General features: G+C 33.7%; 1 long non-coding RNA gene and 2 other non-coding genes across 3 annotated transcripts; 1 reads left to right on the top strand and 2 right to left on the bottom strand.

Annotated features, from left to right (window-relative positions):
- Positions 1–3986: 3986 nt before the first annotated feature.
- On the bottom strand, positions 3987–4058 carry TRNAQ-CUG. Its single transcript has one exon. It is a non-coding gene; the product is annotated as a tRNA-Gln (tRNA).
- Positions 4059–4811: 753 nt separating this feature from the next.
- TRNAM-CAU lies at positions 4812–4883 on the top strand. Its single transcript has one exon. It is a non-coding gene; the product is annotated as a tRNA-Met (tRNA).
- Positions 4884–6115: 1232 nt separating this feature from the next.
- On the bottom strand, positions 6116–8694 carry LOC109172283. Its single transcript, XR_002052714.1, has 2 exons — positions 8629–8694; positions 6116–6231 (listed from the first exon to the last, which is right to left on the bottom strand). It is a non-coding gene; the product is annotated as an uncharacterized LOC109172283 (long non-coding RNA).
- Between the last annotated feature and the right edge of the window lie 5003 nt (positions 8695–13697).

Here is a 13697-nt window from a genome sequence, read left to right as displayed (position 1 = left end):
ACCTTCACTTCCAATTTAGACTGACACCAGCTGGTCTTCCAGAGAGTGTGGTATGATCTCTTTTGTCCTCATAAGTCTTTCTTTTAGCTTTGTATACTTTACAGTGATACCTGTTCTCATGATACTAGGAAAATCATCTAGTTACAATCATCACCACTACAATTATTCATGGCTACATGATTCCTACAATATGGGAAATTTTTTTGAAAGGTTTATCCAAGATTGTTTGTTGGGAAAATTTTAAATACCTTTTGAGCTAATTAAATTGTTGAAAGTGTAAAGCAAACATTCAACATATGTGAAGTTCATCTCTTCGAGGCCGGCATATATGTATTTATGCATTAATTATGTTATTGAGTCAAGTACTCAGAACACAATTAATCACAAAGAAAGCAGTATCATAAGGGAAAAATTGAAAGAAAGCATAAGATCCTTCCTCCCAAAATTAATAATATATTCTCAGAGAAGGTTCTGATTTGTAGATATATGAAGATGAGAGAGTTGAGAGATTTGGTCGGTAAGTTTGTATAAAAGAGAATAATCTATGCTTCCATGCAAGGAAAACAACTAGTAAGATATGAGGTATAGAAGTAATAATGAATGGCTGTAATTGATCACCTTTAGGACGGAGCTGAACAACTGATCATATGTCTCGACTCGAATCTTGAGGTGCGTGCTGTGTATGGTGAGCTCTCCTCTGCAAGCTAAGGTTTTTGAGCAACTCCACTTTTCGATCTTCAGAGAAGAGGGCCGGGGTTAGAACAAACTTCTTCATAAACTAACCTAATTCAGAACATGTTAGAATCCTCTTCCTAGAATGATGAGTAAATATGTTTACATAAATGTGTTTCAGTCACCCAAAAATTAAAGGGCCATCCCATCCCTTCCTATGATATGATGAAATATGAATACTAAATGAAATAGTCGACTCTAGCTAAGACATTAATTACCTTATCAAAAACAGGGAAAATGTGCTGTGCTTGTTCTAAGGAATAATTGGGTTGTCCGTTTTTTATTCTCCCTATATATAACTTCTGCAGTTATTTATAATGGTTTTTTTAAATAGCTTTATTTTCATTAATTAAACAAGAATTCGTCAATCCAACCACTAATTTACAATTAAAATAATATAATTGAACCTATTAGCAATAAATTTTATAGATATAGATACTATATGATTATTTATAAAATTAAAGTTGTTAAAAGTTTACTTACCGCTGTTAAATACAAATTTTGTATCTAAATTAATATTGTTCTTTTTAAAAACACATACATATATTGATATATAATCACAAGTTTAATTTCAACCAGCTCCAGTATAATCACATAAAGATAAGCTTCGTCCAATGCACCTTCCAATAGCATTTATGATTTTTCACTTTTTCGTAAATCACAGTTAAAATAATTTACAAATTCGCAAATCATGGTTAAAACATTTTAAAAATTTGATTCAATTATCAATTGAATGAACACCTCCAATAATTAATACGCCAAGAATATGTATAGACAAGGTGATGAGCAATTGGGTGTTGGTCAACAAATTTAGCTTTGAAACTCAAGTTGATAAGCTTATTTCAATTTACTTGTTATTATGGTTGAAAAAATTGCTAGGCGCTCGGGTGGCGCTTAGCGCCTAAGGTAAAAAAAAATTTAAATTTATTTAAATTTTTAAGAATTGATAATTATAAACTATTTAATACTTTAATAGTTAATATTAGAATATTAAATATTAACCTAAAAAAACATGTAAAGTTTGAACAATTTAAGGTTATTTCGCTCAAAACGATGTCATTTTGATTGAAATAACCCATTTAAAAAAGAATGGGACAATAACTAATCGCCCGCCTAGGCGGTCAGTGCCAAGGCGGCCTAGTCGGGGACCACCAATTATGGTGATACGCTAGGCGGTTGGCGCCTAGCTAGTGCCTTCGGATCGATTTATCAGTGCCTTGGCGGATCTTTGCAACACTGCATGTTACTCTTTCCATTATATTTCATCTATAGTGATGACCAAATTAAATTTTTACAAAGTATTCTATTTTATTTATTATTTATTTTATTGAAAACCAACGGAACTTGCATTAAATCAAATTCGAAATACAATCAAGGGGAAGAGCTCCACACCTAAAGGACAGTGGGAGAACCAGCAATCCGTGCAAGCACATGAGTGACATGATTCGCTGACTTTCTGACATGACGAACCAAAATGTTACCAATGTCACTAGCAATTAACCAACATTGTTGAACAATATAATTAAACCAACATACGATAAGTTCTGACTAACAGAATTAACTAAACCAATGCAAAAATTTAAACAATTAAACTCCACAATATAAGCACTCTCAGTTCCATCTTCAACCCAGTAAGAACTTCTTTGACCGCCATAGCTTCCACAAAGTAAGGATCCAAGATGCATGACAGTACATCTATCAGACACAGACGCATCCACATTACATTTCAAAGCCCCAATTGGCGGTAGTAACCAAACTTCTGGACTGCCAACACCATGCTGCACCGAATTGAATGAGTTAATGGAATGTGTTATTTTTTATTTTTAGTTTGATGGAATGTGTTAATTTATATGAAAATACATTTAAAATATAAATATAGAAAGTAGGATGGCGAGACATAATGTTTTAGGTGAAAATTTAAAAGGGAAAAAAAAAATTAAATATGTTATTTACATTGAGGAGTCAAACCAACACTACTGGAAATTATGAAATTTCCGACCACCTGAAAGTGATCTTATATCAAGTCGAAAGTCTTGTTCCAACCACTTTTGGTATCCGGAAAAACCTTTGTTGCTATTTTCGACCACTTTTTGGACTTTTTGGTATCAATTTAATTTAGATCATTTTCAGGTGGTCGGAAATTCCATAATTTCCAGTAGTGCAAATATCCATTATTATAATATATTTACTAGTTTTTTAAACGCATGAACAAATGGAATAATGCTCAATATTTATTTTTAAATAAGTACTTCAAAGTATATCAATGCAAGATTATATACTAGATGTTCATGCATAGGTAATTGAATGCTGAATTTGTTTATTAAATATATAAATCAAAATATTTGAATAAAAGATAATATATGAAAGATTGATTATAATTGCCATTAAAACAAATGTTTACAACTTTGTAAAAACGCTAGGACTACCCATTGCTGTTTTTTCACCACAATGCATGCAATTAAATAGTTTGACACATTGTGCATAAATCTTTTTTAAACAGTGACTACATTCCATATACCAAGTGTTATTGTTGTCAAGGTTAATGCTTATTTTGCCTTTAATCCAAGTAAGTTGAGTTTAGAAAATGAAATGAATTGTAAATTTATACGGAGTATTAGTTTTAAAATATTTAAAGAATATACAATTAGCATTTTACATAAAGGATCAGTGAATGTCGCAACAGTGGCTATTTTTTAAAAAATTTCTTCATTTCTTGAATTTGCAAAATTGATTGCAGCATTGTTGTAGTCTCGTCATCTTTTTAATGCGTCAAGTGTGTCACGATGTTCTATTACCTTACATTGACATTTTTAATAATGAGTTTTAAAAGTAGTTACATAAGATAATGATCGAATTATCATTTAGGTGTTTTGCTCGATGTACTTTTAGTTTAACCATTATTGTTGATAGAGTTCCTGAAGATAGAGGAATTTCTAGTTTATTTAAGGGATAAGATTAAATAAGGTAGTAAAATTTTATACATTTTAATTCATCTTAATAAAAAATACGATTTTCCTTTAGGCATGGGTTCATGGAAAATGTTTTCCTTGAATTTGAGGAAAACTAGATTTTCCTTTGTTTGGTTCATGGAAAACATTTTCCATGGTCCCCCCTTGGTATTTTGTTTTTCATGGAAAACAAGTAGGACAATTAAGAGATGGATGGATAACAGAAGGACCTTTGCTAGAACAAATTACAAAGTCAAATGTCTTTTTCGTCCAAATTAAAAATTAAAGATGCAATAGTCCTTGCTAAGGTCCCACCGAGATTTGAACTCGGGTTACTGGATTCAGAGTCCAATGTCCTAACCACTAGACCATGGGACCATCCTAATGATGTTGTTTTTTTGCCTTGGAAATTGGCTGCGGTTGAAGACTCATACATCATTTGCTGCGCATATAATTTTTCGTTTAAAAAAAGGGGAACCGATTTGGTCCCCCGACTATGAGGATTTCATCAATTTGGTCATCGACTTCCAAAATTCTTCAATTTCATCCTTGACTATGCCATTTTTACCCGATTTGGTCCTAAGTGTTAATTGGGTTTTTACCCGATTTGGTCCTCGACTGGCGAATATTAATGCAGGATTATCAAATTTTTCATAAAAGCAAATATTTCAAGAATGCATGACTATGACCTGTGGTATAAATTTTCATTAAATTAACTGGTGCAATAAAATATTTAGAGGGAAACACCCTCACTAGGTAGTACCCAAACATAATTTTTGCAATACAAAATTCTATTAATTGACGTGATTCATGCTTCATTTTATTGTCACTTCTGTCAAAAATAAATTCTTGGTTTAATCTAGTCCCCTGAGGTGCTTCACTACAATTTTAATGTCTTTAGTAGATGTACGAACATTTGTATTTATAATACAAATAAAACAATCGTGAATTGGCCAACAGCTCCGCTCCATCTTGTGCAAGTCTTAAAAGTATTGAAATCTTCTATTTATAGTGGATAAAAGGAAAAGCTGTGGGATATAAAACCCCTCCCCTTTCTAACGGGACTGACTCGGGGAAGGATCAATCTCCTCCGGAGCATGCTTCACAAAATAATAGTTTAATGTTCAACAAATCAGAGTGGCGCAGTGGAAGCGTGGTGGGCCCATAACCCACAGGTCCCAAGATTGAAACTTGGCTCTGATAGAGTGGCTTTTGAACTTTTTGTGTTTCTCTCCGAGCCATTCTTGTGTGGCTAAGGAAACAAGAAAACCTCATGCTATAGCGCATTTTCTGGGATTGTATGACAGCACCATAGCAGGATTCTATTTTCTTGAAACTCAACAAGGAGATTAGAATGAGGGAGGAAAAACCTGACATCCCAGGTTGTGGTCCAAAGTTCATGTTAAACGTGTTTGTCTGTGTGGGGTTGGTGGCTTTCACAGGTTTCACTGCTGGCCTCACCCTTGGCCTCATATCTCTTAGCCTCGTTGACCTTGAAGTTCTCAGCAAGTCCGGGCACCCCAGAGACCGCGCTCATGCTTGTAAAATGGCTATGGATATCTGGTTTGTATGTGTGTTTCTAAACCAGATGTCTAAAGTATTTCTTTTTGCAGCTAAGATCCTCCCGGTGGTGAAAAGGCAGAACCTTTTGTTCTGCACACTCTTGATTGCCAACGGGCTGGCAATGGAGGTCTGCAGAACAACATCATTTTCTTGATAGCAGTTAGTTCTGTTTGTCTGTTAACATTATTTCGTTTTCTTGATTCTCTTCACTGTTCTTTTCTGTAGTCTCTTAGCTTCCCATATTCTTGGACAGCCTTCTCCCTTCCTGGGCTGCAATTCTTGTCTCTATCACACATTCACACTGCTTCTCATGTTTGCAGAGGTAATACTATACATATTTGCACATATCTTCAACCTACAACTATTCTAATCTAACTAATATTTCTGCTTTTTTTGCAGATTTGCCTCATCCAATCCGTAAGGTACTCGGATACACAACTACATAAAATGTAATTTTGGATTGCAGCAAATGCAGAAATGGATTAAGTCCTGCTGCTCACAATTTAGGGCTACTAAGTGGTTGTGTTTCTAGGCTATATATGTCTCTTCTTCACATATAAGCCCCCCAAGCTGGCCTTCAACAAAAATCATACAATTTCCATCACAATGATACAAAGCAAATCTCATGGCTGACAAAACCCATACACACACACACACAGTTCTCCGCTCCATTTATTGCTATGAAAGCCAAGCATTTCCTCCAACAATTTCCCACATCGAAATTAGAGCAGAAATATTTTCTCTTAAATAAGGCCGTAGCTAGAAGAATTGCTTGCTGGGCTTGGTAGCATGAGCCTATAACCTGAGTGAGAGCATTAAGATGGTGGAACAATTGGCCATTCCCTGAAGGTTGGGCCTTGGTTGCAATTTACTGGCTTGCCCGTTCCAAGTGGTGAGTTGTGTCGTGGATTCTTTGCGAAGGCAGAGGCTTCCTGGTCCTTAGATTGGAGGGCACCGCGTGAGGCTGGCTTTACAGAGCAACGGAAACCTTCTCCTCTCTACCGTGGAAGGATAATGGGCCGGTGCACAGCCCAATAGAGCCCGTACAACAATGAAAAGATGATACACATTCTCCCGGTGGCTTTACAGAGCAACGGAAACCTTCTCCTCTCTACCGTGGAAGGATAATGGGCCGGTGCACAGCCCAACAGAGCCCGTACAACAATGAAAAGATGATACACATTCTCCCGGATCTGAATATCTGATCGAGTAAGCTGTAGCTGTACACATCAATTATAGATTGTTGCAATTAAAAGAGCACAGCAAACACTTAAGATATAAAGGAGAAATCAAAATATTAATATCAATTTTCTCTCTTTTTTAACAAGAATTCATATTAACAATGTAAAGTGTTCATATGCAGCTCTCTCACAAATTGATATTGATTTTAACTCCACCAAACTTGTTAACTTTTAGACCATACACAAAATTAAAGATCATACAAAATCCCAAGTAGTTCACTTCAGCAAATTAAAATAAGAAACAAAAACATACAATTTTAGGAATTAAATAAAACAAACACAAAACATAGCATTTTCTTAATCTCAACCCATTAAAATAGGGAAACTGCAGTGCTAAACATTTGCAAATCTAGCTATTCATTTTAAGTGGGAAAAAAAAAATCTCAATTTTTACCTTATAATAAAAATCCACAATGTATAACATATCACGGTTTAGGCTTTAAAAAAAAAAAAAAAGCAATTCAACTATGAGGTAGTTGTCTATATTTTACAGGTTAAAAATTGAAGGCCATGGTGTGTTAGTGTTTGTCAATTAAAAGTTAAAGCTTTTAAATTATTATATAAAATAATTAACGATAATATAATTAGAAAAAAAATATAAATAAACTTTTAATTAGAAAACATCAATTTATATCGGTGAATTTTACAACATTAAATCAAATTAATAAAAATTAGGTAGAGTTGTAGCAGTTGTAAATTTTGGTATGGTGCAAAGATATTCTAAAATCAAACTTAGAAGAACGAAGGCAAGTGCAAATAAAGTCTTGATATAAACTTACCGAGTGATTCAAGAACTCGACCGACTACATCTCAGCTTTTCCAATGTGCAAAATCATAAATAATGTTGAACCATCTATAAGCAGATTGCAATAAAAACGGAAACTTTAAAATTTTAACCAAAGACTTTCCAAACCATTCACAGAAACCCACCCCACAAAGCACCTATAAGCGTGTAGGTTAAATGAGCATATTATGAGAAAGTTCGTTCACATAAATCCTATCTAAACCTGAGAAAAACTCCCGGCTGCTTCAAGAAAGCCTTCTCAGTCTGCAATACAAACCGAAATGTTTGAGATTTCTCTATAAATCAATTCAGATTCAAAGTGCAAGTGTGTATACATGAGAGAGATAGAAGAACCTGCTCCGCCATTAACTTTCCAATTTCCGACCAGTGGACAATAGTATAGTGAATAGAAAGATAGCCTAAGCCATTAAAACAGAGAAAGATTCAAACTCAACAATCAAGATGGATGAAAGTCATCTTTGGGCAACAACATCTGATGCTAACTTTTCACATTTAGTATCCATAAAAGGATCAAATTAGCATCACAAAAAATATGTATGCATAATATAACCTATCTCAAATCACAATTAATGTGAGATGGAAATCAAAACGAAGCAAAGCTTATAGGGTGTGATTGGATGCTGCCAGAAGAACCCAATCATCTCTGCCATTCCATTCACTCAGTTAAGCAAATTAAAGCTTCCAGGCTATATATGTCTCTGCTTCACATATATGCCCCCCTAGCCTTCAACAAATATCATACAATTTCCATCACAATGATACAAAGCAAATCACATGGCTGACAAAACCCCCCCCCCCCCACACACACACACACAGTTCTCTGCTCCATTTTTGCGATGAAAGCCAAGCATGTCCTCCAACAATTTCCCACATCGAAATTAGAGCAGAAATATTTTCTCTTAATAAGGCCGTAGCTAGAAGAATTGCTTGCTGAGCTTTGTAGTGTGAGCCTGTAACCCAAGTGGGAGCATTAAGATGGTGGAACAGTGGGCCTTTCCTTGAAGGCTGGGCCTTCGCTGCTATCTACTGGTTTGCCCGTTCCAAGTGGATTATTATTATTTCCTGTATATATTTTATATTATGTGGCTTAGATAGCTTGACTTAGTTTAGCTATTGAATAGGATCAGTTAGAGTTTGCCCGTTCCAAGTGGATTATTATTATTTCCTGTATATATTTTATATTATGTGGCTTAGATAGCTTGACTTAGTTTAGCTATTGAATAGGATCAGTTAGAGTTAGATATACTCTATAATCCTGTTTGTTACGATCATTAACGAAATTCCTTTTCCTTAGATTGGAGGGCACCGCGTGAGGCTCTCTTCACAGAGCAGCGAAAACCTCCTCCTCTCTGCAGTGGAAGGATAATGGGCCGGTGCATCCTCTACCCAATAACGCCTGACGGGCTGTCGAAATTGAACCACCAACTTTTTGAAAAAGAATACTCTATAAAGTTATTTTCTTTCCTTTTACATTAATGGGTATGTTTAGAAACTAAAATTGGTTACCCTTGAAAGAAGAAAAGCAGATAGGAGATCCCATGTACAGAGAAATTATGCTTATCCAACATAAGTAATTCTTTATGCTCAAAGCAATTAATCATCAATGGTACAATACACAAAATTAAAGATCATACAAAATGCATATTCCCAAGTATAGTTGACTTCAGCAAATTAAAATAAGAAACAAAAACATACAACCCATTAAAATAGGGAAACTGCAGTGATAAATATTTGCAATTCTAGCTAAGAGTGCAGTGGATGATAACCTATCTGATCTTCTTCAACTAACAACCAACATGGGGATCAGTCTGTTTCCACCGTCCTCTCCCAAGGAAACCGGACGTTGATCTCTGTCCCTCTGTTTGGTGTTTCAACGCCGATCAAAAACCACCGGTTTCTGCCCTACCCAATCTCCAAGAATTCACCTAAGCTCTTGTGGCCATCAAAGCCCTCCTCTGATCTTGAGCTCTTTCCCGTTCCAGCCACATTTGAAGATTTCTTGGAGGACAAGAATCACTGAATAAAGAAGCATTCGTCGAGGCTGTTGTTGGGTAAGGAGGATGTGAGATAATACGTTCTGCCATTGATGGATGAGAAGAGACGTGCGGCTTGTCAAAGCAGGGAAGGACTGATGGCAGTGATGGGCTGTGCGCAGAGCTTTTTTTTGTACATTGTAGTATGTGTTCCTGAGGAACGAACTTACAACCTTCCAAATGGAAGTCCAACCCGAGTACCATTAGACCACATAGTCCTAGTTAACCTCACCCAAGATAATTCATCTCACAATAACTTTATAATATCCACTGGTGTGGATGCTCTTATAGTTAGTGGCGGAGCCACCTTATATGAGCAGGGGGCCTTGGCCCCCCAAAACCTCAAAACAAATTCTAGAATTAGTATATAGAGTAGCAATTACCTATTTCCAATGGTGGCTTGGCCCCTCTACACAAACTTTTTTTGTTTTAATTTTATTAATATTACTAGTTTTTTTACACGCCTTGTGCGAATGGGATAATGCCCAATAATTATTTTTAAATAAGTATTTCAAAGCATATCAATGCAATATTATATAGGAGATGTTCATGCATAGGTAAATAAATGTTGAATTTGTTTATTTAAATCAGTAATTTAAAGTATATAAATGCAAGATAATATATGAGAGATTGATTATAATTGTCACTAAAATAAAAATTTACAACTTTGTAATAACGCTAGTCTAAATACTTAGTCTTAAAGCGATAATCTAAATAAATACTACTTTTGGTTTAAATTTCTCTAATTCTTCTTAATTCTCTTTTGGGTAGCATTGTTATTGTTTTCATCTTTAGTACATGTCCTCTCTTTTTTTTTTTTTTCTTTTTTTTTTATTGGTAGTGTGTCATGTGCAATTAAGTTACTGGTAGCAGCATAGAGGGATTCATCATGCAATGAGATTATGGTGTATGAAGTTTTAGATTTGTCTTGCTGTGTATATGACTAAGATTTTAGTTGTAATATGAACTCTTTAGCGTACAAACACCTATTGATATTTAGTAGTGGTAGTTTTTTCCCTTCATGTTTCATGTGTTGTGAGATGTGTGTCGTAGGTTATCATGTGAAAGTATTGAACAAAATATTAATATTTATTATATTTGTATAAAATACTTGGTAAATAAATAAATAAATAAATATATATATATATATATATATATATATATATATATATATATATATATCATGTTTTGTATTATAACTTTGATATTTAATTACAAGATAATGTAAAAAAGAAGACAGTGAACAATGTAGTGAATATAATAAATTAATAAATTTGAAGGTAAGGAATCTTTGAATTGTAGAAAATAAAGATAATATAACTAATAAAATTATATTTCTTTTAAGTTTTTTTATAATGATTTTTTTTTTAAATAAAGCATTATAGACATCTAATTCTAAATTAATTAAATGCATATGTATTATTTTTTGTTGTAGCTACTAATTTATTTAATTAATAAGAGTAATAAACTGTAGTACATACTTTTCTTCAACAATTATGAAATCAATGATTTTTTTTAATTTCCATTCTTTGGTGAGACAAATTATTTTGAGAGTTTGTCCATGACAATTGCTACAATTGCTGTCAATAGAGAATGATAATAAATAATTCAAAATATATGGTAACAATAGATAGTAATATAATGATATAGTAAAAATTAACTTACAAATTTCTTTAGAAGTTTTCATGCATAACATATTTTTTAACACATTTTAACATATTCATAATGAGTTAATACCCAAAATCGTCCTCGACTATAGTGGTTTTTCTCAATTTCGTCCTAAGCGACTTTGGTGACCTAATATCCTCCCAGACTTTTGTGTTAAGTTCAATTTAGTCATCCATTTGTTATTCCGTCAAATTGGTGTTAAATAAAGGGACAATTCAATAATGTCAATATTGATCTTTCTTTACTTTCAACTTGTGAAGTGAGAAATTCCTCTTTCTTGTACGAATTACACCCAGAATTACTCCCGAACCTGCAAATCAAATTTTATATTCGCAGTTTTAGGAGTAATTCTGGGGGTAATTCGTAAAAAAAAAAAGGGATTTCGCAGTTCACATGTCTATGAGTAAAGAGATGCCATATTAAAATTACTGAATTGTCTATTTATTTAACACCAAATGGACAGAATAACAAATGAGGGACTACATTGAGTAAAAACACAAAAGTCTGGGACTAAATTGAGCGAAACACAAAAGTCTGGGACGATATTAGGTCACCAAAGTCGTTTAGGATGAAATTGAGAAAAATCACTATAGTCGAGGACGATTTTGGGTATTAACTCTATTCATAATATATGTTTAACAATTATGCCAACTATACTTGGGATAAGGTTCGAACCTAAGACCTTATATAAATTAATAGTATGTTAAGAATAATAAATAGTTAACGGAATATTCCGTTACTAAAGTTTAAACTAACGGAATTTAGGGTTATTTAAGGGAAGAAAATAATATAATAGAGGGTAAATAAGGAAAATCATTAAAAGATACTAAAATCAAAATAATATGAACCATTCATTTTAAGAAACAATTAGTACCGACACTTTTTTTGTTCCAGTTAAGGGCCTATCATTATTCGCTCTTATTAGATTTGTAGATAATGGTTATTTTGTGACTCCCCTCACCCAATATATATAATTTTTTACCCTCCAAAAAAATTTCTAGGCTAGGTTTTGGCAAATTATTGTGTGAACTATAATAAAAAGTACATTTTTAATATACTAAATGTACATTATTAATATATTAAAAATACATTATTTTTGTACTAAATGTTATTTTATAACATATAAAATATGGTCCACACAGTTTGTCTGGACTATGGTCCACACAATAATGATTGCTAAGTTTTATATCAACGATCCAAATTCCAAACTTGTAAACCAGAAACGCAATACGCAGACAGTCAGATTTTCTTCAATTTTCAAACTGCAAATCCATAGGTACTTTTTCATTTCTTTTTTATTCTTGAAATCTTTGAATTTTTGTTATGAATTATTCTTTATTGGAGATGGATTCATCCATCCTCACAACAACAAAAAGTTTAGATATTGTAGTAGTTAAATGATAGCTAAATGCCTAAATCCTTTCTTTGGTTTCCTTAGTTCACGACGACAACCGCATTGATCGGCCCCCCGCACCAACGAATCCTGCCTCCGCCCCTGGTTATAGTATAATTAAGAAATATAAAATGATTAACACTTAGGGCGCGTTTGGAAACTCGGCTATATAGTTATGGTTATAGTATAATTAAGAAATATAAAATGATTAACACTTAGGGCGCGTTTGGAAACCTGGAAAATGACTTTCGGAAAATGTTTAAAATGATTTTAAAAAAATATTTTTCGAGTTTTCAGTGTTTGGCAAAATAGGAGAAATTAGGTCAATGAAAAATGATGCATTAGTCAAAGAAAAATATGTATGTTTTGGGGGAAAATGACTTACAGCCAATAATGCCTCCACTAAGGCTTGATCACAATCTTCCAAATGAAAGTCCAACTCGGGTACCATTAGATGACATGGTCTTGGTAATTTGATGGAATTTAAAATACAATAATTTTACATATTATTGAAAATTTATTTGTAAACTACATTTTGTGTAGTGTTTAAAAAAACCTCTAGAATCACCACATATTAAAACCTTGAGCCCATCAGGATTACTAACTCTCGAGACTGTTACGTACAACTGGCCATGGTTAAACACAATTTTTTTTAGTAACAAACCGACATGTGATAACGTTTGTCCTTTACTTTTGTTGATTGTCATAGCGTATGACAACATCCCTGGAAATTGCTTCCTTTGAAATTTAAAAGGAAGTCTTGGGTCTGAAGAAGTCAATGCCAACCATGGGATAAGAACAGTTGTACCTGCATTATTTTCACACAGGATTTGAGCTTCAATGATATGGTTGTCTAATTGTGTAATGATCAACCTTGTGCCGTTACAAAGCCCTAATGAGTGGTCTACATTCCTCAAAAGCATAATTGGAGATCCAAACTTTAATGTTAAAGAATGGTTTGGGACACCGGAACACCACAAACTGTTTAGAAATACTGTGGTGTGAACTTCTGATAACATATCAACATTTGTGTCTGACTTGCACACCGAATCACAATTCAAATACGTCTTAGAAGATGCTTTATTCATACCGTTCATGTATTCATTTACATGGTCAACAACATCTAATGTTGGAGCTAATATAGCTCTACACTCAAGATGTTTAGGATCCATTTGACCACTACAGTACAAAGGAAATGTGCCAATCAACAATTTCTTTGATTGGGTCACATTTGCAAGACAAAGTGATTCGGAATCATTATATTGCATACACCATCGTTGTCTTCACCTAGTTTTCCATCACCTAAATCAGCAA

Source organism: Ipomoea nil, unplaced genomic scaffold (assembly GCF_001879475.1).
Source record: "Ipomoea nil cultivar Tokyo-kokei standard unplaced genomic scaffold, Asagao_1.1 scaffold0415, whole genome shotgun sequence".
NCBI classification, from domain to species: domain Eukaryota; kingdom Viridiplantae; phylum Streptophyta; class Magnoliopsida; order Solanales; family Convolvulaceae; genus Ipomoea; species Ipomoea nil.
Note: the sequence above shows the minus strand (reverse complement) of the source record. Positions and strands in the feature narration are given on the sequence as shown.